Source organism: Ovis aries, chromosome 4, assembly GCF_016772045.2.
Source record: "Ovis aries strain OAR_USU_Benz2616 breed Rambouillet chromosome 4, ARS-UI_Ramb_v3.0, whole genome shotgun sequence".
NCBI classification, from domain to species: Eukaryota; Metazoa; Chordata; class Mammalia; order Artiodactyla; family Bovidae; genus Ovis; species Ovis aries.
In genome coordinates, this window is record NC_056057.1 from 14,810,698 (window position 1) to 14,834,673 (window position 23,976).

A 23,976-nucleotide genomic window follows, 5' to 3' on the forward strand; every position below is an offset into this window, starting at 1 on the left:
TTAGATCAAAACATTTATTTTTTTGCGTTACAAAAACAAAAATAAATCAAAGCAGGTAATGAAATAAACATTTTTAAGTATCCCATCCTGGGTTCTCTGTTCTAGAATTTAGTCAACAGTTCAGGTTTAGGTTGCTTCAACACTTCTTCTGGATGCTATGAAGTCTCCATCTTATAACCATGTTTCTCTAGTTCAGCTCTATAAGAAAGACAAAAGAACAATATCACTAGGCAGTCTTCATGATAAAGAAACAAGATTTTGAAAAATAACACAATTAATAAATAAATGAGCTAACAGCCTGAACATCAATTTAAAATACTATCAAATAGTTTTACTTTAGTCCTTAAGAAGGAAACTGGATGTGTATCAACATAATGACAATGCAACTTTGCTTTCCCATTAATAAACCTGTTTTTTATTCCTTATTTTTCTGATAAATCTATTTATGGAAGAAATGTGAGGGAATTAGTGATATTTTCCAAATACTATGTAATTATTCTGTTCATAATAAATATAAAGCATAAACTTTGAGTATCATTAACCATATGGCTAAGAACACGAGACACTGCTACCAAACTTTCAGGTATTTTTATAATCGTACTGTTATTTATACATAAAGAATAAAGAGATTACTTTTCACACTGACATATGTATCACCCTAACCAAAAGTTATTAAGCAAATTTAAGGGTGTGTGAGAATTATTCTGTATTAATTATATGTAAGCAAAATAAATACAGTAATACAAAATATTAAATAAGACTTCATTTTTAACTTATTATTAACTGAAGGATAACTGCTTTACAATATTGTGTTAGTTTCTGCCATACATCAATATAAATAGGCCACAGGTACATATATGTCCCCCTCCTCTTGAACCTCCCCCTCCCACCTCCCACCCTTCTAGGATGTCACAGAGCCTGGTCTGCGCTGCCCAAGTCATACAGCATTTTTCCACTGGCTATCTATTTTACATACGGTATATGCTTCCATGCTACTCACTCCATTTGTTCCACCATCTCCTTTCCCTTTCCTAACTTTAAATACGGATAAAAATTTCAAAAACGTGTACTGGTACAAACACTTTTAAAAGATACTTTTTACAATTGTAAGTAATTTTTTCAGCCTGAAATTTCAGTCCTGCTGATCTGCATTGTATAAACATCTGCATAAAAAGGTTTTTAGTCGTATAATCAATTTCAGTTATTTAAACTACCATTCCAAGTATCACCAGGAACTGATCTGCTGCAATTTAGATTTTATAAAAGTTCACAACAAAATTATGTGAGGGCCAATTTATAAAACACTGTATAAATGTTAAGTATGATTAATGTGCACAACTATATCATTATATCTAAGATAAAAAGACATTAGTTCTCAAGCATAATTTAGCTTAGACACTATCACACAATCTAATGTAAATGCAATGCAAAAATTACATATTAGGAAAAAAAAATACATGGTAGGAATGATATATGTTATTCATTTCCCCAAACTCTTTCACTTCTTAAAAATTTTTAGGTATTTATAATATAAATACTGACCTAACGTCCATGAATAATATTAACGCTAGAGCTTATTCATATGAATCATCTTTGTCTTCTGCTCAGGTGTAGAGGATGGTATGGGCTGGTGCTAAAACACTGGATTAGGAGTCAAGAGATCAGCACAAGTTTCTGATTCTATCCCTTCCTTCCCTAAATTTAACTAAAATGTTTCCATTTTCCCCCACTCCAGAAAACTGAAGATTGTAATACCTGTCCTTCACATGTTTCTTATTTAAAATGGATGTAGTATCTTAAACAGTAACTTCTACTGCCTTTAAACAAAATCAATGTAGATTATTCATTCTCCCTTATTTTACAACAACAAGAAAAAAAACACCCAAGATTCAATCTAAGATTTAGGTAGTAAGTCACCAAATTCATTCAGCTTTGTGCGTCTCTCTTCCTTCATGACAGGAGGTGGAGACCAATTAGATTTATAAACTCTCTACACATGGACATCACCAGACAGCCAACACCAAAACCAGACTGATTATATTCTTTGCAGCCAAAGATGGAGAAGTTTTATACAGTCAGCAAAAACAAGACTGGGAGCTGACTGTGGCTCAGATCATGCACTCCTTATTGCCAAATTCAAACTTAAATTGAAGAAACTGGGGAAAATCACTAAACCATTCAGGTATGACCTAAATCAAATCCTTTATGATTATACAGTGGAAATGAGAAATAGATTTAAGGTGCTAGATCTGATAAAAAGAATGCCTGATGAACTATGGACGGAGATTTGTGACACTGTACAGGAGACAGGGATTAAAACAATGGCAACCCACTCCAGTACTCTTGCCTGGAAAATCCCATGGACAAAGGAGCCTGGTAGGCTGCAGTCCCTGGGGTCGCTAAGAGTCAGACACGACTAAGTGACTTCACTTTCACTTTTCACTTCCATGCATTGGAGAAGGAAATGGCAAACCACTCCAGTGTTCTTGCCTGGAGAATCCCAGGGACAGGGGAGCCTGGTGGGCTGCCATCTATGGGGTCGCATAGAGTGGCACACAACTGAGGCAAGTTAGCAGCAGCAGCAGCAAGAAAAAGAAATGCAAAAAAGCAAAATGGCTGTCTGAGAAGGCCTTACAAACAGCTGTGAAAAGAAGGGAAGCAAAGGGGAAAAGGAAAGATATACCCATTTGAATGCAGAGTTCCAGCAAGGAGAGATAAGAAAGCCTTCCTCAGCGATCAGTGCAAAGAAATAGAGGAAAACAACGGAATGGGAAGGACTAGAGATCTCAAGAAAATTAGAGATATCAAGGGAACATTTCATGCAAAGATGGGCTCAATAAAGGACAGAAATGGTATGGACCTGACAGAAGCAGAAGATATTAAGAAGAGGTGGCAAGAATTCACAGAACTGTACAAAAACAGAGCTTCACGACCCAGATAATCACGATGGTGAGATCACTCACGTAGAGCCAGACATCCTGGAATGCGAAGTCAAGTGGGTCTTAGGAAGCATCCCTACAAACAGAGCTAGTGGAGGTGACGGAATTCCAGTTGAGCTACTTCAAATCCTAAAAGATGATGCTGTGAAAGTGCTGCACTCAATATGTCAGCAAATTTGGAAAACTCAGCAGTAGCCACAGGACTGGAAAAGGTCAGTTTTCATTCCAATCCCAAAGAAAGGCAATGCCGAAGAATGCTCAAACTACCACACAATTGCGCTCATCTCACATGCTAGTAAAGTAATGCTAAAAATTCTCCAAGCCAGGTTTCAGCCATATGTGAACTCTGAACTTCCAGACGTTCAAGTGGGTTTTAGAAAAGGCAGAAAAACCAGAGATCAAATTGCCAACATCTGCTGGATCATCGAAAAAGCAAGAGAGTTCCAGAAAAACATCTATTTCTCCTTTATTGACTATGCCAAAGCCTTTGACTATGTGCATCACAAGAAACTGGGAAAACTCTGAGAGAGATGGGAATACCAGACCGCAGGTCAGGAAGCAACGGTTAGAACTGGACATGGAACAACAGACTGGTTCTAAACAGGGAAAGGAGTACATCAAGGCTGTATACTGTCACCCTGCTTTAACTTATGCGCAGAGTACATCATGAGAAATGCTGGGCTGGAGGAAGTACAAGCTGGAATCAAGATTGCTGGGAGAAATATCAATAAACTCAGATATGCAGATGACACTACCCTTATGGCAGAAAGTGAAGAAGAACTAAAGAGTCTCTTGATGAAAGTGAAAGAGGAGAGTGAAAAAGTTGGCTTAAAGCTCAACATTCAGAAAACTAAGATCATGGCATCTGGTCCCATCACTTCACGGCAAATAGATGGGGAAACACTGGAAACAGTGGCTGACTTTATTTTGGGGGGCTCCATAATCACAGCAGATAGTGACTGCAGCCATGAAATTAAGACGCTTGCTCCTTGGAAGCAAAGTTATGACCAACCCACTCCAGTACTCTTGCCTGACGAATCCCATGGACAGAGGAGCCTGGTAGGCTGCAGTCCACTGAGTCGCTAGAAGTCGGACACTACTGAGTGACTTCACTTTCACTTTTCCCTTTCATGCACTGGAGAAGGAAATGGCAACCCACTCCAGTTCTTGCCTGGAAAATCCCAGGGACGGGGGAGCCTGGTGGGCTGCATTCTCCGGGGTTGCACAGAGTCGGACACGACTGAAGCGACTTAGCAGCAGCAGCAGCAGATAGCATATTAAAAAGCAGAGACATTACTTTGCCAACAAAGGTCCGTCTAGTCAAGGCTATAGTTTTTCCAGTGGTCATGTATGGATGTGACAGTTGGACTATAAAGAAAGCTGAGTGCAGAAGAATTGATGTTTTTGAACTGTGGTGTTGGAGAAGACTCTTCAGAGTCCCTTGGACTGCAAGGAGATCCAACCAGTCCGTCCTAAAGGAGATCAGTCCTGGGTGTTCATTGGAAGGACTGATGCTGAAGCTGAAACTCCAATACTTTGGCTACCTGATGTGAAGAGCTGACTCATTTGAAAAGACCCTGATGCTGGGAAAGATTGAGGGCGGGAGGAGAAGGGGACGACAGAGGATGAGATTGTTGGATGGTTATCACCGACTCAATGGACATGAGTTTGGGTAGTCTCTGGCAGTTGGTGATGGACAGGGAGGCCTGGCGTGCTGCCGTTCATGGGGGTGCAAAGAGTCGGACACGACTGAGCAACCGAACTGAACTGTACATGAATATGAAAAAGTACATTCCCAACACCTCAATCTCCATCCCCGTTTGAGAATCACTAATATATTGAGTCTGAGTAATTCACGATTCTAATTTCTGCTGAGTTGTTCAATATTGGTAGAAAATTAACACTGACAGAATTTAACCCACCAGGATGAAAAAGACAAATATGCTTCAATTTAACTACCTTTATAAAGAGACCAGAAAGAACAAAAGTTCTCTGCAATTACCCAAAGAATTCATGTTTAGAAACACAAGAGATGAAGGCAATGTATCTTATTTTCCATAATTCAAAAATATTTCAAAGGTCAATTGTCATATATTTTACAAATTCCGTACTTACAATACCAAGCTATATAAATTTTGACTTAAACTTACCTTAACTGATTGGAGAAGTCATCCTCTACGTTGTCATCATCCCAATTATCCTCCCAGACATGTGCATCTTCATCTTCATCTAAACCAGCCCAGTCTAAAAAACAGAAACAGAGGCTAAGTATTTCTCATACATTATTTCCATAAAGACAAAGCTTCAGAAAACTTGCTACTTAAGAATCTCTCAATTCAAAACATCTAATCTTCCTCTTTACATCTCAATTGATGCTATCTTGTCTTCTCAATTTTTGAATTTGCAGATAATCTAAAATAGTAGTTAATACAAAACATTCTATTTGCCATGAAAATTCATTATAACTTCAGGAGGATATTTCACTGTTGATTTTTCCTTTGGCTTATTTTTATAAGGCTTATTACACAGTCGTTCAAAACACAGCACCAATAACACTAAAGTAAGTTGAGCAGCAGGAAGATATCAGCCTGGAATTCAAAACTGCTTAAAAAAAAAAAAAAAAAAAAGATAACTCAGGGCTTCCCTGGTGGCTCAGTGGTGAGCCAGTGCCAATGAAGGAGACATGAGTTTAACCCCTGGTCTGGGAAGATCCCATATACCACAGAGCAGCTAAACCAGTGAGCCCCAACTATTCAGCCCGTGTTCTGCAGCCCCAGAGCTGCATCTACTGAAGCCTGCACACCCCAGCATGTTCCACAAAAGAAAATCCACTGCTATGAGGAGCCTGTTCACCACAGACAGAGAAAAGGGCATGCGTACTGAAGAACTAGCAAAGCCAAAAATAAATAAATAACATTATTTTTTTAAAAGATAACTCATACACAAATAGTAAAAAGCAGAATATTTTCTTAAATATGGTTGTAAAATTGTCTTAGAGAATGTCCTTATTCTTTAAGACATGCATGCTCAAATATTTAAGAACCAAGTGTCATTTTGTTGTGCTTACTTGCAAATGCTTCTCAAATATATATAATATATATCCACATATATACATTATATCATGCTTTGATAGAAACAAAGTAAATATGACAAAATGTTAGCTGGTGAAATGTGGGTGTTTGCTGCCCCTTTTTTGAAGTATAACTGACATGTAACATTGTAATTGACATACAACAGTAGGTGTTAGCATACATTATTTGATATTTGTATACACTGAGAAATGATCACCACAATGAGTCGAATTAAAATCCATCACCAGCATATATAACCTTTTTTCTTGTGATGAGGACTTTTAAGATCTACTCTCCTAGCATCTTTCAAACATGCCACAGAGTGTTAGTAACTACAGTAAGCATGCTATACATGACATTCTCATGACTTAAATAACTGCAAATGTGTATCTTTTGATCCCTTCACCCATTATACAACCCCTTTTTGTGCCCTCAAAAACTTCTACGGGGTTAAAAGTTTCAAAATCTGAGAAAAACAGCTTTTAAAAAAACCAGTCTGGATATCACCTCTGGAAGCCTTCCTAATTCCCTCTCTTCTCTTCCTTCAGATATAAGGTCCCCTCTTACATGTATATCTCTATCACAACACCTATATACTGTACAATCTAATTCTCAGTTTATATGTCTATATCCTTTCCGAGTATCTAAAGCTCCTTAAGAGTAAAAACTTTTATTTATCTCTATACTCTTAAGCTACACAATACCTGTTGTGCATATGCACAACTGGTTGTGAACGATTCAAAAGAACTAAATCAGATCTTGCATATTTTTGTTTGATCCCATCCCCTCCAAAAACAGGAAGCATGTGTCACATGCTTAAATGTGTCCTAGTAGGGATTCCTTGGTGACTCAGGTGGTAAAGAATCTGCCTGCATGTGGGAGACCTGGGTTCAATCTCTGGTTGGGAAGATCTCCTGGAGAAGGAAATGGCAACCCACTCCAGTATTCTTGCCTGGGAAATGCCAGGGACAGAGGAGCCTGGTGGGCTACAGTCCATGGGGCCACAGAGAGTTGGACACAGCATAGTAACACTTTTCAATAGTTCATGAAGGGACTAATCTCTTTTAACATAATGGCAGTAATAATAGGGAGGGGGAGAATAACTAGATTTTTGAGTTGAAATGAAAAGGACTTAATGAATAATTTTGAGAGCTGAAGGAGAAGGGACAGCTAAGATGCCTCCCAAGTTTCTGGTTTGGAAAACCAGGTAAATGTAAGTATTCTGTTCATCATGAAAGGATTTTCATGATGTTGACAAATGGCATTTAAAATATTTTGTTAGGTACATAATATGATAAATAAATACCAATATGAACCATTGCTGAATAGCTTAAAATCTGTATGTGCTTTATAAGAAAAGCCTAACTCATTCCTTTTCTTATTGATTTTTTTTTAAGATTGAAATGTTCTTAGCTATGTTTCTAATAAGTAACTACTATCATGAATTATTAGTGGTCTTTTTCTGTCCTTCCTACTCTATACTTATCTTCCACTGATGCCCAAAATGACTACCACTATTTCCATAAGCAACTACTCAAAACATTCAGGTAGGAGCATATTTTATTAAATTTGGAACTCTAATATCTAGAGCTGAGTACTGGGCACAGTGTTAGCCACTCAGTCATGTCGGACTCTTTGTGACCCCATGGGCTCTAGCCCGCCACGCTCCTCTGCTCATGGGATTTCGCAGGCAAGAATACTAGAGTGGGTTGCCAATCCCTTCTCCAGGGAATCTTCCTGACCCAGGGATTGAACCCGAGTTTCCTGCATTGCAGACAGATTCTTTATCATCTGAGCCACCAGGAAAACTCACAGTAGGCACTCAAAAAAATGTTGGGTAAGTAGAACTACGTTTCTCAAGTTCTCTTCCTTCAAGTGGTCAATCTCAGGGCAGTGGGTGGTTCCAGTAGAATCAAGAGTATAAATTTCAACACAGAAGAGATCAATAATATCATGTATTGTGAATGAGTCATGTAAAATTCTCAACCGTATTTACTGTAAGAATACATGATCATCTCTTTGAGTGCTCCCTGAAGAGAGATCATGTGGGAAATTTCTTTACGATATCAGTGCCTGAAAAGATGAAGTTTCTCTCAGGCAATTTATTTCAGGTTCCTAGGAAGCTTAGGCAAATGTATTGGCAATGGCAATGTGTGTGCTCACTTGTATTTCAATCATCTGTATAGGGTAGTGAATAAGGCATTCATTAGTAAACTTTCAATAATCGAAAATACTGATTTTTATCTGCATAAATATTTTTGTATATTCCAGTAATAATTATTATTCTCAAGGAGGAAATATTTTTAATGATCTAAATTCAAATCCTATTACTATTCTCTGAGGTCCTTAACAACAATACTAAATATTAACTACACCTCAAAATTAAGTTGACTGGGCTTGAGATACCCTTACATGTTCTCCTTTCTTAGAGAAGTACCTTTCAAATTGAAATTTTTTATTCTGTTTATGGATCCACCTATAGTTCATAGTGAGTACAGATTAAGAAGTTAAGAGAAAAGAAAATCACATTCAGGATTTCCTTCAGTCTATGGGAAGAGTGCTCAGAAAGCTAATGCAACCAAATTTGAAAAAAAAAAAAAAAGTGTATCGAGGGACTTCCCGGGAGGTCCAGTGGTTAACGACCCTGTGCTTCCACTGTAGAGGGCACAGATTCCATGCTTTGTCAGAGGACAAAGTCCTGGGAGCCACACAGTTTGGCCAAAAAACAAAAAAAAACACAAAACACGATCTATTTCCAGGGTTAAAGATTAAATAATAACATTTCTGAACATTTATAAACAAGCAAACTGACTTAGTTAAGAGTTAATCATTAGGTATAAGGATAAAAGAGTACTGTTATTCTCATACTGTCATTGCAATCAATAATAAACTGTTTACTCTCTAAATTGTTATATACAAATTTTCTTTTTGTTCTTCTAAGAGCAAAGAAATCTCAGAAAGAAGGAAGCTGTTTTAAGGCAAAAATAAAGGGGACACAAATTGCAGCATTAAGTATACAACAGGAACATTAAGATGGTATGGGTTGCAGGCTGAGATCAAATTTGAAATTAAAAAGGAGCTCAAGAGTAGATATATTTCTCTATTACTAAATCACCAAAAGTCAACCTCATGATTTTATCTTTAATTAAAATTCAATAAGCCACTTCAAATCACAGAAATTCAAATTCTTGAATGTTGAACTTATAATGGAAAAATGCAATCCATTATCTCTTTTATGACAAACCTAGACAAGTGTGTTAAAAAGCAAAGACATCACTTTGCCAACAAAGGTCCATCTAGTCAAGGCTATCATCTTTCCAGGAGGCATGTATGAATGTGAGAGCTGGACTATAAAGAAGGCAGACTGCCAAAGTACTGATGCTTTTGAACTGTGGTGCTAGAGAAGATTCTTAAGAGTCTCTTGGACTGCAAGGAGTTCAAACCAGTCACTCCTAAAGAAATCAACCCTAAATATTCATTGGAAGGACTGATGCTGAAGCTCCAATAATTTGGCCACCTGATGTGAAGAACTGACTCACTGGAAAAGACCCTGATGCTGGGAAAGATTAAAGACAGGAGGAGAAGGGGATGACAGAGGATGAGATGGTTGGATGGCTTCACTGACTCGATGGACATCAGGTTGAGCCACTTTCAGGAGTTGGTGATGGACAGGGAAGCCTGGCATGCTGCAGTCCATGGGGTCATGAAGAGTCATACATGACTTGGCAACTAAAAAACACCAAAATCCTTTTTATAGCAAGTGAATAATGACTATAAAATGTTATTCATCCTCATCCCCTCCAGTCTTCCTATAACCTATAGCCCTGAGCTATCTAATAGTACTAATGGACGGCTTAGGATTTTTTGTTTCTTGATTTAATTACACTAACACCGTCCAGTATAAAAAATTCATACAAAATCATTTCATTAAATCATAATAGCAAAGTCTGGCTTTATACCTGAAGTTTTTATAAAATGACTGAAGGTTATTTAAAATTTCAGAGTTTTGGAAACAGAGAAAGCCTTAGAGATCACTATATAGTATACCCCTCTTTGGAAACCACCACCATTACCTCTACCAAAAAAAAGAGAGAGAGAGAAAGAGAAGACTATTTTACAAGAAAATGTTTATTGATTTTTTTCTAACATTATTTCATGACCTCAAATTCCAGATTTTAAACATATTTGAGTTAAGCATAGAAATGGGAATTGTCAAAAGAAGCATCTATTTTACTAATATTTTAAAGAATCTTTATAAAGATATCTAATAGTTTAATATTCCAAAAATTAATTTGAGTATATTATGATTTGATTAATTTGATACATAAATACATTAATTAGAATACAATACATGATCTTGAGTAAAAGAGATGACATAGGCTCAAGTCACAACTGATCTTTAAGGTTCCAAGACACCAAACCTCTTGTAAGTTTACCCTTTCGAGAACAATTAAAATACAGGGCCCACAGGAACTTTTAATCTAATTATGAGATGATTTAAAATGTTGATTTCAGGGAATTCCCTGAAAGTCCAGTGGTTAGGACTTCATGCTTTCATTGCCAAAGGCCTGGGTTCAATCCCTGGTTGGGGAACTAGGATTCCACAAGCCGTGAGGTATGACCAAAAAAAAAAAATAAATAAAATAAAACACTGATTTAATATTATTATTACTTGTATCATTAAAATATCTTCAAGTTGGCTTTAATTCTTTTAACCTTAAGCGACTAAAAAAATACTGTTAATTTGTACTTTATTGTTTCAGATAAGAAGCAATCTAGAATAAGAAACATAAAAGATTTGATAACTTATTTTGTAGGAGGTCCAATTCTTAACTCTTTCACATACTAATAATATGGGAAATACTAGTTTGAACACTATCTTTCTTGTGGGGAGAGCGTCACTGCAGCATGCAGGAATCTTAGTTTCCTGACCAGGGATCAAACCAACACTCTCTGCAGTGGAAGCATGGAGTCTAAAATCCTGGACTGCCAGGAAGTCCCTGAACAGTGTCTTTAAAAAAATTTTAAGACTAGCACAATTTCACTTTATCAAGTTGAAGTCTGATGATCATTTAGCATAAGAGTCACACATCTCTTTCTCTGTTACAACCCTTTCATGTAACTTTAATGGCAAGAAAAGGAAAAGAAAGAAAGTAGAAATAAAGTCCCAAGAAAAAGAAACTGGCTCACGAATGGAGAAAAAACAGTATTGCAAGCAAGAATTTAGGTACAACACACACACACAAAAAGACTCATGACAATAGCTCTATATTTCTTAGGTATTATTATATAGTACTTCATAATTATGACACTAGGGAGCATACAAAGACAAACCAGAATCTATAACCTATTTTAAACAAAAACTGTAAATAAAGATTTTCTTTATTATCTAGGAATGTACTGAATGAACTATATTACATAAAACGTTTAGAGTATAATATCCCCAAATTTATTTCCAACTCTTATAAGCCCTCCATACTATACATGTTACAATATATATAAACTACAATATATGTCAATGCAACTGAATGAGTATGCAACATAAAAACGTGACTGATTAACCTCTGAATTTGGCAGACTTCTCTTGCAAAACATCTCTGAACTGTGTTTACTTTTCCATTATAACACTGCATTGATAACCAAGCAATCTTAACTACTTTTAAAGCATTAAACTCAGAAATACTTTTGTTTTTAAGGGCAAAATAATAAAAATTAAACAAGGATACCTGATTTATATCTAATGCCCTCCTTCACTATGCAGATGACTATAAAGTACACACTGTATCTTCAACACTAAATGCACTGCCAAGGTTGTGATTAATCATTTAAATAACCTCAGCTGTGTTTACTTCAGTGTGCAGACCTCCAGATGTGTACTGGTAAAAAATTACCATATTTTAAGAAGTCAGAATTGGAAATAACCAATAACAGATGCCTAATACATAAGTTTCTAGCAATCCTAAATTATTTGAGACTTTGCCCCAAATTTGGCTTTGTTCACAGTTGCCAGTGAGAATTATATCTTTGACTAGCTTTAGATTTCAAAAATCATAGTTATCAAAGATCCCAATACTTCATCTACATATCACCTTGACACTTAAGTATGAAAAAGTTTTTCTCTCAATGTTTTTAAAAGTATTTACTCTCCCCACTCTCCAACATACATTCTGAAATTTCTTCAAAGTATGAAGTATACCACTTTGGAGAAAAGTAAAGAGGAAATTCTATTTATACCAAAGAGGGTTGCAAATGTTCTATTTTACAGCACTTTTCAGGAGCATCAAACTCTCATTTATTCCTTAACAGTAAAACTACTCTGAATATAAACAAACTAATCTCCAACAAAGTTCCTTCAAATAAAAAATGTGCATGTATATACAGAACATTACAAGAAGAAAAATATAAAAGAAACAAAGGAAAGTTCAAAAAAGTTTTAAATTGTACATTCACCACCATAGGTGAGACACCAATAGTTGCAAATGGCATCATTACAGTCATAAATATGATAATAAAGCCACACTATATCTAGTCATTCTGAGATAAATTTACACATGTTCCTGCTTAACTTGCATAAAATGTATCAAACTTTTTAAAATAAAATTTCAGTTCTGTAGGTTATCATGATACAAAAACATCTACATACCCAGTAGCTAGGAAATCAAAAGCAGCATAATACCACTGTACTATACCTACATTTTCTCCAACAAGGATCAAAAATGTCAGTGGAGAACTTCAGAGCAAACAACCAAAAGCAAGTCTTAAACGATGGTGCTACCAGACTACTGGTGAACTTTCAACTGTTTGTGGTTCAGAATCTGAAACAGAGGCCCAAGATAACTTACATAATCATCTGTAATTTTTCTTACATTTTTTAAAAAAGGAAGTTCAAACATAATTCCTTTCATCAATAATTAAACATATCTGGCTTAAAACTCAACATTCAAAAAACTAAGATCATGGCATCTAGTCCCATCACTTCATGGCAAATACATGGGGAAAAAATGAAAACAGTGACAGACTATTTTCTTGGGCTCCAAAATGATTGTGGACTGTGACTGCAGTCATGAAATTAAAAGACGCTGGCTCCTTGGAAGAAAAGCTATGACAAACCTAGACAGTATATTAAAAAGCAGGGACATCACTTTGCCAACAACGGTACATATAGTCAAAGCTATGGTTTTTCCAGTAGTCATGCATGGATGTGCGAGTTAGACCATAAAGAAGGCTAAGTACCGAAGAACTGATGCTTTTGAACTATGGAGCTGCAGAAGACTCTTGAGGGTCCCTTGGATAGCAAGGAGTTCAAATCAGTCAATCCTAAAACAAATCAACCCTGAATATTCATTGGAAGGACTGATGCTGGAGCTCCAATACTTTGGCCACCTTATGCGAAGAGCCAACTCACTGGAAAAGACCCTGATGCTGGGCAAGATTGAGGGCAGGAAGAGAAGCGGGCAACAGAGGATGAGATGGTTGGATGGCATCACCAACTCAATGGACGTGAGTTTGAGCAAACACTGGGAGACAGTGAAGCACAGAGAAGCCTGGCATGCTGCAGTTCATGAGATCAGAGTCAGACATAACAGCGACTGAACAACAACAATCTATGTTGTGTGTGTGTGTATCAGATTCACTACAAACACACTGACTTTGGTCCTCTTTGTTGATTAGTGCTTTACTTCTCTTTAATTCTATAAAATTCCCCAAAGCCATTAACTAGTCTTATCTTTTCCGCTATCACTCTTTCCACTAGTCATGGAAGTGAAAAATCACAATCCCTGATTTTTCCTATTCCCACACTCTGTATCTAACCAGTTGCCAAAGCTTCCTTGCTATTTCTGCATCATTCTTTCCTAATAACAACCTACTACAGGCCCTTAGTCCTAACTAAGCTATTTGAACAATTTGCTAATTAGCTTCCCTGACTCTTTCTTTCTATCCTTTCAAATTCATTCTGCTGGGTTAATTTTTCCTAAACTGCCTATTGCCTAAGGAAACTTACACATATCAAACAAACAATCCTCCCCCCTTCTCATCTACCTAAGGATCAGGTCCACACTGGTCATGTGGCTTAAAGCTTTCCACGATTAGGCCCCAAACTACCTGCATGTGTAACTACTTCACAGTCAAATAAAACACACGTACACACTGATTTTCTACCTCCAAGTATCTACTCCTCTTTTTTTTCTGGAAATCCCTTTCCTGCATTTCTACATTTTGAAAGCTCTGTTCAAATGTTGCTGCCTCACGTGGTACACAACTGGAAATAATTTCCCCTTCTTTTAACCTGCTGCTGCACTTTACTATCAATGGCTTAATCCCCACACCACCAGTAATTCCCCTTTCACTGGAAAGAAATGAAGCAAAAAAAAAAAATCCAACAGATAAACACAGTCAAAAGCAAAGGTGTTCTGGTTTAATTGGGGGTGGGGAGAGAAAGGCTTGGAGCCCTCCCCACAGGATAAGCACCTGCAAAATACTAAAAAGCGCAAGCCTGGCATGAAAACTTACTGATCCGTATCTCCACTGACATTTATATCACTGAATTCAAAGACAAATATCTACCTAAAGAGTCAAATTTGACTCAGTGCAGCTTCTAGTTAACTTTGTCCTTGGTTAAGTTATTTTGCTGAACCCCAATTATAAAACTGTCATTAGGCTGCTATGGGGATTACACAAGACTATTTAAAGCACTTTGTACTGATAAATGGCAGCTAGAATCATTCTCATTCTGCACCTTTCAGTGCCAGATTTATAGGAAGCACTCTACAAACATATATCCAATTAGTAAGTTATTTATTATGTGCTAACCATTGCAAGGAAACTTAAGGGGTGATGGAGGTAAAAAAAGAGAATCTGGGTCCAGAATAAAGATAATACTATTTCTACCAAGCATTACATCAATAATAGAACAGAAAATTGGGGAAAAAAGTATTTGGTGAATTTTTAATACTTCAGAAGAGTATAAGTATAGTTTTTGAAACTTCTATTTTTTCCTCGTTTTCACTGTTCATCACATCTTTCAATGGATTATGCTTAAAAACATTACTACGTAACACTGAACGCTATTTAAATCACAACTGCTTAATACTTCTTCATTCCACTAAGTTAAATAAATAAGCAAATAGTTTTTCCAAGTAGTTTTACTGTTTAATATCCTGAGTCATACCTCTCACAAAGCTCTGGCGAGCACTAGTATCTTGACTTGGGGTTTTTTCATTCCACTGTATTTCTTTATATCTCCCGTACACATTCTTAAAACAATGTGTGCCAGTATATATCTTCATATTTTATGTAAATAACCAACTATTTTTAAAGTACTTTTGGAAAAACTTTTCACAATGTTTTTTAATTAGTAAGTTTTTAATACTAAAAAATAATCAAATAACCTACAAACTCAACAAGCTTAATTTTGGATACATCTAAAATTACAAAATATTTGTCACAAATGGTTCAAGTTAAATAAATACCAAACATGCAAAAATCCAAATCCTTAAGATTAGGAGGGAGAAAAAAAGGGGGGACTAATGTTCACTGAATACCAACTTTGTGCCAAACTCTATGCTGTACAGAAAATATATCATTCTTATGGACTGAATGCTTGTGTCAAACCCTGAAATTTATATGTTGAAGCCCTAATCACTCTCATTGTGATGGTATTTGGAGATGGGGACTTTAGAAGGTAATGAGGGTAGTATGAAATCATGAGAGTAGAATCCCCATAATGAAATTAGTGTTGTTATAAGAGAATCCAAAGAGCTCGCTCTCTCTATCCTGTAAGGATATGGTGGGAAGGCAACAATCTGCAAGCCAGGAGGAGAACCCCTGCCAGGTTGAACAGGTATTGAACTTAATCTTGGACTTCCCACAATCCAAACTGCAAGAAAATAAATTATTATTGTTTAAGTCACTCAACCTACAGTATTTTGTCATGGCAGCTCAAACAGACTAATACAATCATATAATCCTTACATGACTCTAATTATTATACACAAATTACATGAAGGAACTGAGGATTAAGAAGGTAACAATTCAAGAAAAAATGCAATGGTTAATGTCACTCAAAGAAATAAACCCAAATCAAAATGATGCAATTCCATTTCCATCCCTCAGGTCTGCAAAGACTAAAATGCTTAATATGGAGTGTAGGCAACCTGAGGGAAAAGGTGAATTATAGCTGGAGAAGGAAATGGCAATCCACTCCAGTCTTCTTGCCTGGAGAATCCCATGGACAGAGGAGCCTGGTGGGCTACAGTCCATGGGGGTTTGCAGAGAGTCTGAAACGACTGAGCAACTAACACTCGTAAATGGCAATTTGAGACTATGTCAAAATTCAAAAGGTACCTGGTTCTGAATAAGGCGTCAGGGCCCAAGCAGAGCCAGGAGTGCATTCCCGTGGAGGGGCAGTGTTGTGTGGTTGCTGTGTCATAGTCAAGACAGAGGAAAGAAACCATCTAAGACTAGAGGAAGGAGAGGTGACAGTGGCCTGGCATAAAATGTTGAAGCCCAAGTGAGAGAACAAGGGGATGTGTGGGGTGGAGAGGGCAACAAACACTGGTTAGGAATGACAATCGCCCACGAGACAATTATTTATGATAACAGGAGCCAGGTTTCTCACTACTGGGGAAGAAAGTCACAAATGTGGAAAGGGAATGAACTAGAATGAGCTCTATGGTGTTGAATTGTAAACTAGAGATATCTATCTGAACTCCTGGTTTTATACAAGCACATACTTACAAATAGATGTAAAAGAGTGTGTGTGTATATATATATATATACACACACACACACAACACACACACACACTTGTGTATTTCCTAGCTCCTTCCATTGAGAGCGTCTCAAAAGTCATTAGCACAACTGGAGGTAAGACTTTGCCATCTAAGTATCATTCTCCACCAAAACGAATGCAGCTTAAAGGAATGGCTGATTCCAGGACTGGAACAGGAAAAGATAAGATTAGCTTGAAATACTTTGTTGTATCAGAATGTTATGAAATACACAAAGAATGATGGTGACATCAAAAGGTCACAGAAGACAGCTTGATGGGATTTCTGATGTTCAAATTTGGGACAATCTAAAGATCAAAATAAATAATAGCAACAAATTATAACCCACTGAATGAGAATCCATGAATCTGTACTGATTCAAATACACAAACGAATAAACTGAAAGTCTGATAATGAGTGGAAAACTGTATTTACATAGGTTCAAAGTCCCTCTCGGTAAAATATCTATTAATTACAAAGGGAAAATGTGTAATCTAACAATGGAAAAGAATCACAGACACTAACTTAATAAAGAGATTATCAACAATGGGATAAATTAGTGTTAATTTATTTCACTGTTAATAGTTGGAATGATAGTTGGAATAACTATCCAACTATCCTAAGAATTTATCTTACAAATAAGAACAAAAGCAAAGATATAAGAATATTCACCTCAATATATTCTGTAACAGAAAAAACAAAGCATAAAAACAAGCAAACAAAAAAATCTAAAACCACCTAGATATCAATAAATACTTATAGAATATTTAATGTGCATACCATGAACTAGTAGAACAGAACTGATTACTATCATGTTGGATAGTTATTCCAACTATTCCACGTTAGTTGGAATAACTATCATTTTCCACCTGATAGGATGGAATGGAAACACAATATCACTACTATGATACTCCTACTACAGTATAGAACCTAAATCTAATCATATAGAAATATGAGCCCAATCTAAGTTGAGAAACATATTATAACTTGCCTATAACCTTCAAAAATATCAAAATCATAAAAGTCAAAGAGACACCTGCTGTAGACTGAAAAAGAGGTACACAGAAGAAGAGACAACTGAATGTAATCCATGATTTTAATCAAAATATTACTACAACTAGAGAAACCTGAAAGGTACCTGTGGATTAGATGATAGTTATACAGCTGTGTGTTAATTTCCAATTTTGTATATTGTATTGAGGTTATGTCTCTGTAGGACATACACATTAAAATATGTAGAGGTGATCAACATCAGGTTGGCAACTTACTCTCAAGTAGCTGGGGCGGGGGGAGTTGTTTGTGTTATACTTTCAATTATTCTGTAAGTTTGTAATTTTTTAAAATAACTATTTCAAAATTAAAAATGAATTATTTGACCTAACAACTTCTAAGAATTTATCTTACAAATAAGAACAAAAGCAAAGACGTAAGAATATTTACCTCAATATATCCTGTAACAGAAAAAAACAACATAAAAACAAGCATACAAAAAACCTAAAATCACTAGATAGCAATAGATATTTATAGATTTGATGTGCATACAATGGACTAGTAGAACACAACTATTAAAAAGCATGAGATAGATGTTTATATTAATGTGACACATGTCCAAAATATATAACGTAAAAGCAAGTAGAAAAACAGTTTATAAAATACTGTCCTTTGTGAGGAAATACACAAACACACACATATATTTCATATATAAACTCTAGAAGGATATTAAAAGAACCGTTTAACTGGTTATACTGAAGCATGGGAGTTGTTTTTGGGGAAAGCAGGAGAAACAGTGCTTTCACTTTTAAATTTATATCTTTCTATAGGTTTAACTTTTAAATAAACAGCTACTTATACAATCATCCTATATATTCTGCTGAAAAAATATTTTAAAGAATTAAAGTAACTACTACAAGTTGACAAGTTAAAAGTTGATGAATGGTGGATTCTGAACCTAAGTCTGATCCTAGATTCCATCGTGGGGCTCAAAACTTTCTTCTTGTATATGATTTCCACGTACAGAAATCACATACATACTTTAGCATGTATTATATTAAAAAATATATATATATATATATAAAAGGCCGAGGCATGGCCCACTCTTTTTATTATTATTATTTCTTTGGCTGTGCCGGATCTTGGTTGCTGCATGCGGGATCTTTAGTTGCAGCATGGGAACTCTTGGTTGTGGCATGCAGGATCTAGTTTCTTGACCAGTGATGGAACCCACACCCCCTGCACTGGGAGCTCAGTCTTAGCCACTAGGCCACCAGGGAAGTCCCTCACTATTATTTATCTTTTTTCTTGGAAGATATTAGTTAACATAATTCTATGTTTCTTGCTACTACCATGCAATTAATTTAAATGTGATTTAATTTATGTGTCCGCTATACCAAAGCCCCTCTGGTTCTAGGTAAACTGACTAGTATAGTAACTGGCATGGTACTAGCTGTATCTACTTGTAACATTTAAGATTTTAAGGAACCTTCTTGTTGAGGATTTAGCTCAGTTGGTATCCAATGTTCACATACGCATTTCTCAGTGACATTTTTCATAGGATAACTCCTCCTTGTGCAAGACTGGTCTATGCATAGCAGGTGTTTAAAATCCTTGACCTTTACCCACTATATGCTAACAGTTATTTTACTTTCTAACTAGACAAGTGAATGTGATATCCAAAAATACTCCCCTGGTTAAGAACCACACTGTAAGATATCCTATTTTGTTAGGCACAGGCCAAAGTGCCTCAGTTATTCCACAATGCTAATACTAGCATTAGGGAACCACCAGACGCATGTTCAGTCCCTGGGTTGGGAAGATCCCCTGAAGGAGGAAATGGCAATCCACTCCAGTCGTCTTGCCTGGTAAATCCCATGGACAGAGGAGCCTGGCGGGCTACAGTCCATAGGGTCGCAGAGAGGCAGACATGACTGAATCAACTTAGCACACAGTCTGCTTCAGCTAGCACAGCAGTTCCACTGATTTATAGAAAAGGTACAGACTACTAAGCATAACAGTATTTTCTTATAAACATCATTGCTTCTGAAGGCAAAATCAGGTTCATTTTAAATATTCTTTTCCCTCAAAAAAGGGGGAAAAAAGCCTCTCAATTCTGGCACAGGAAGAAGTGAATAAAAGAACTTAAAGGCCCACTTGCTCTTCCCATTTTTATTCACACCCACTTCTCACTGTTAGAGAAATGAGATTAATGAAAATATTTTAATAGCTTTTATGTCTGATTTGCAAGATTGTTTAAAATTTCAAATATATTACAGAGTAGTTCAATTTTAGGCGCCACGCTGCTACTACTAACCTAGCTATATAAGGTCTTAACAAGTGCTAGGTTCTCTGGACTTTAAGTTGCTTTCCAGTTCTAAAATTCTAACCATTCCAAGCCTCCAAAACTATTATGATCTTTCTCAAAATGTAGAAAGTCCTCCAATAAAGCCTATACTCAAGCAGTTTAAATAGTCAAGAAGCTGCAGAACTCACAAAAATCCTAAACGTGATTTTTAACAGTTCCTGTTTATGACCAGATTACATATCCACCAATTAGAATCCTGAGGACTAACAATGTAATACAGATCCACAGTTTTAAAGTTTAAAATAGTCTGGAGAGTAATCCCTTGTGTGTCCCTTCATTTATAGATATTTTCTCATCTGTAATCTTTTTGTTTAGTTTATGGTTTCCTTTGCTGCAGAAGCTTTTCAGTTTAATTAGATCTCATTGGATTATTTTTATTTTCATTCTAAAGTATAAAAAGGAGCATCTGTTTCCTTGCACCTTCAGAAAATCACCCTACATGTCACATCTCACCCTGAAGAAGACCTATTCAGAAGAAATAAAGAAGTCTCCATGAAAACACCTTATTTTAGTTTCCTTTCTAGAATAGAAATTCCCTTTCCTTATAATTGAATTGACACCCTACCAAACACATTCTTATCCAGAATGAGATGAAACACCACCACCCTCAAAAGACCTACAATCCTTTAGTCAAACCAAAGATACAGTTTCAGTAATGGCTTTCATGAAACAGGCTCTTAACAGAAAGCTACCCTAGATAATGGACATCATCCACTTTCTGGAGCATAGAACCCAACAGGCCATTGAAAGTAAGACCTCCTCCAAACCACACAGATGATTATATGCAATTTTAAGCATTACCTGCTAGCAAGTTTATCAATGGCATATTTACCATAAACACAATCACAAGGAAAAGAATCTCCAAAGAAAGGAAAAGACTCGAAAGTAATTCAGGGCACTAGTAGCTGATCTGAAAACTGAAATACTGAAAGATTCAAAGCGGGCCAGTTTCAAAGTACTGCTTTGAACAGTACTTCTCTAACTTTACCTGTTTGAAATATAAGCTGGAGAACATACAAAAATCTGAACATGCAAAGGCATTTCAAATGTTATTTCTCATTCTCAACAGAAAGTTTACTGAATGAATTAAGTTCTACATATTCAAACCTGAAGATGATAAATTTTCTGTAAGGTGACCAATAAATGATGAGTTACTAATGCTAACAAACCAGTCTATTGTGAGAGAGAAAACCAGTCTGTTTAGAGGGAAAAAAATTCTTTTGCTTTTCCTTTTAACTTTAATAAGATTTTTTAAACGTATGTAACTACCAATATTTTGGATAAATTGATGCTCACAACATAAACTTAGTACAAGAATAACATATTCTGCAAAAACTGATCAAAGTTGCTGAAACATCATATGTATCATCAGGTACACAATTATCTTTGAAAAAGTGAAAGTGAAATCACTCAGTCCTGTCTAACTCTCTGCAACCCCACGGACTGCAGCCTACCAGGCTTCTCTGTCCATGGAATTTTCCAGGCAAGAGTACTGGAGTGGGTTGCCATTTCCTTCTCCAGGGGACCTTCTCGACCCAGGAATCAAACCCAGGTCTCCTGCACTGTAGGCAGATGCTTTAATATCTGAGCCACCATACTTTTTAAGCAGTCAATTCTCAAGTACTTATCTTAAACACAGGTTCATTCATTCAGCAAGCATTTACTGACCATCTACCATGTCCCAGGCACTTTGCTAAACGTTAAGAGATTTAGGTTGAACTTTGTTTGGGTTGGGGGCTCAAAGACCTTTCAGATCCTGACAATCACTTAATGACACGCTTTTACAATCTCTGAGCCTCAGTTTCCTTAGAGTTGTGAAAATTAAGAGTATAAAATGTAGATAAAGTGCCTAATATTGTATCTTGTATCTGATAAACAATGAATAAACGCTAACTATATCAAATATTAAGTTTGAGTTATAAGCAGATACTAATCTCAATAAGCCAATTTTCTACCAGGCAGCTAACAGTTAAAGGATTATGAACCAACTTGAAAGTGAGATCAAGAAAATATGTCTGGACAGAAAAATCCACTACCAAAACAAAAAACAATACAAACTGAATCCCAGAACTGAAAATAAATGTACTTTTTAGTTTATGAGTTTGTGTAGTATAGGCTCTAATGTCTTCTTCCACTAAACAGAACACACTATAAATAAAAATAACAAATGTTACAGCTATGTGGTTTTATGCACAGGAGGAGTACAACTTAGGAAGATTTTGGTGACTCAGTAACTGTTTAATGTAACAGATTTGTTCACCATCAACCCCAATTCTCTACCACTTTCAGAAAAGCCACTCCTTTCATTAGGAGACAAATATTTACCCTATGCCTAACAATTAGTCCATAAAAACCAATTAATTTTGGAAATCTAACTGGAACAAACAGAAGCAATAGGGCTAAAGAGTTAAAGAGTGCTAGTGTCAACTGAACCAGCTGTCCATTTTTTCGAGCCAGTTATGCCACACTGGGCAAGTTTCTTAACTTTTCTAAGCTTCTGTTCGTTTATCTGAAAAATGTTAATAACAGTTACTACTTACTAGACTTGTGAAAATGAATTAAGTTAATACAAGCAAAACACTCAAGACAAGCAACCATTCAATCACTGTTACCTATTTGCTATTACCTACAATGAGATAACTAAAGTTCCTCTTGGCAACCAAGAAGCTAACAAAAATGCAGACGGCTTAGGATTTTATAAATCCTAAAACTTTAAGTGATCAAAAATGAATGAGGAACAAGAGAAAGGCAATGACGGGTATTAAGCACCAACACCTGATCCTCCCATTCTACTCAACAGGCTTCATGTGTGAAATCCTGAAAGTAAGCAGCACTGGTCTAACTAGGAACAATTTAACTGTGGAAGGGTTCAAGGCAAAGGAAGACTGCTAAAACAAATAATAACAGTAACGACAACAATAAATAAAGGGAAAAGAGATTCCGTAGATGCGAACGAGGTGGCGGGTAACCGAGCTGAAGCGCAATAGGACACACCACCCCGGATTTGGGCTGGGGAGCCACTGGGGCTCCTCCCAGTGAGGAAACAGAACATTTAGCCTCACTGCTGAGGTGAATCCCACCGTGACACTCCGTCCCGAAGCCAGCCGTGAAGGGTCGAGCGAGCAGAGAGCCTCGAGTCCCAATAGCACGGTCCTCACTTCCCACCGGCGCCCCCCGGCCGGGCCCTTCTACTCGCACAGCCTCCACTCGGAGGCCTGAGTCACGGTCCACGAGGCCCAGGGGCCGCGGCCTACCTTCCGCAGGGAACTCCTCGAACTCGTCGTCCTCCTCCAGGAGACCCAAGTCTACCGGCTGTTTTTTCTCTGACATCGTGACCCCAGGAGCCCAAAAGCTCTCAGGCCAGTAGGAAAGTTCGAGCCCTCGTTCTTCCTCACCACAGCCGCCTCCGCCGTTGCCGCCTCTAGGCTGACTCTACCATAGAGATACGGGAGAAGAGCAACCGGGTAACGCAAGGAATGCTGGGATACTGGAGGTCCGCCCAGCGCTTCCTGAGGGTTTAGCAGTTATTCAGAGTTAGAAAGATGGATTGTTTTGTGCCTTTACCATTTTACCAGGACTCTCTGACTTGACAAATTGAGAAACAGGGTAGGTTTCCCTGACTGGAAAAGGCTCATAATGTGTGGAAAAAATAAACACCGTTACTTGGTTTAGGCTGAGGGATGAAGTATCGGCTAAAGTTCGTCAAAGGTCGGCCGAGTGCAGGTTCTTAAATTAGATTAACTCCATCCTTAAACCAGTTCCCTAACCATGAAATGAAATGTCTCCACATCACAGAAAATTCAGATTCAGAAAGAATAGCCTGCATCACTCAGGTAGTG

At 36.9% G+C, this 23,976-nt stretch overlaps 1 non-coding gene across 1 annotated transcript; it reads right to left on the reverse strand.

Annotated features, from left to right (window-relative positions):
• Positions 1-23,565, reverse strand: LOC101119038 (SEM1 26S proteasome subunit). Its single transcript, XR_006059591.1, has 3 exons — positions 23,392-23,565; positions 5,090-5,183; positions 1-198 (listed from the first exon to the last, which is right to left on the reverse strand). It is a non-coding gene; the product is annotated as an SEM1 26S proteasome subunit (transcript).
• Positions 23,566-23,976: the final 411 nt, after the last annotated feature.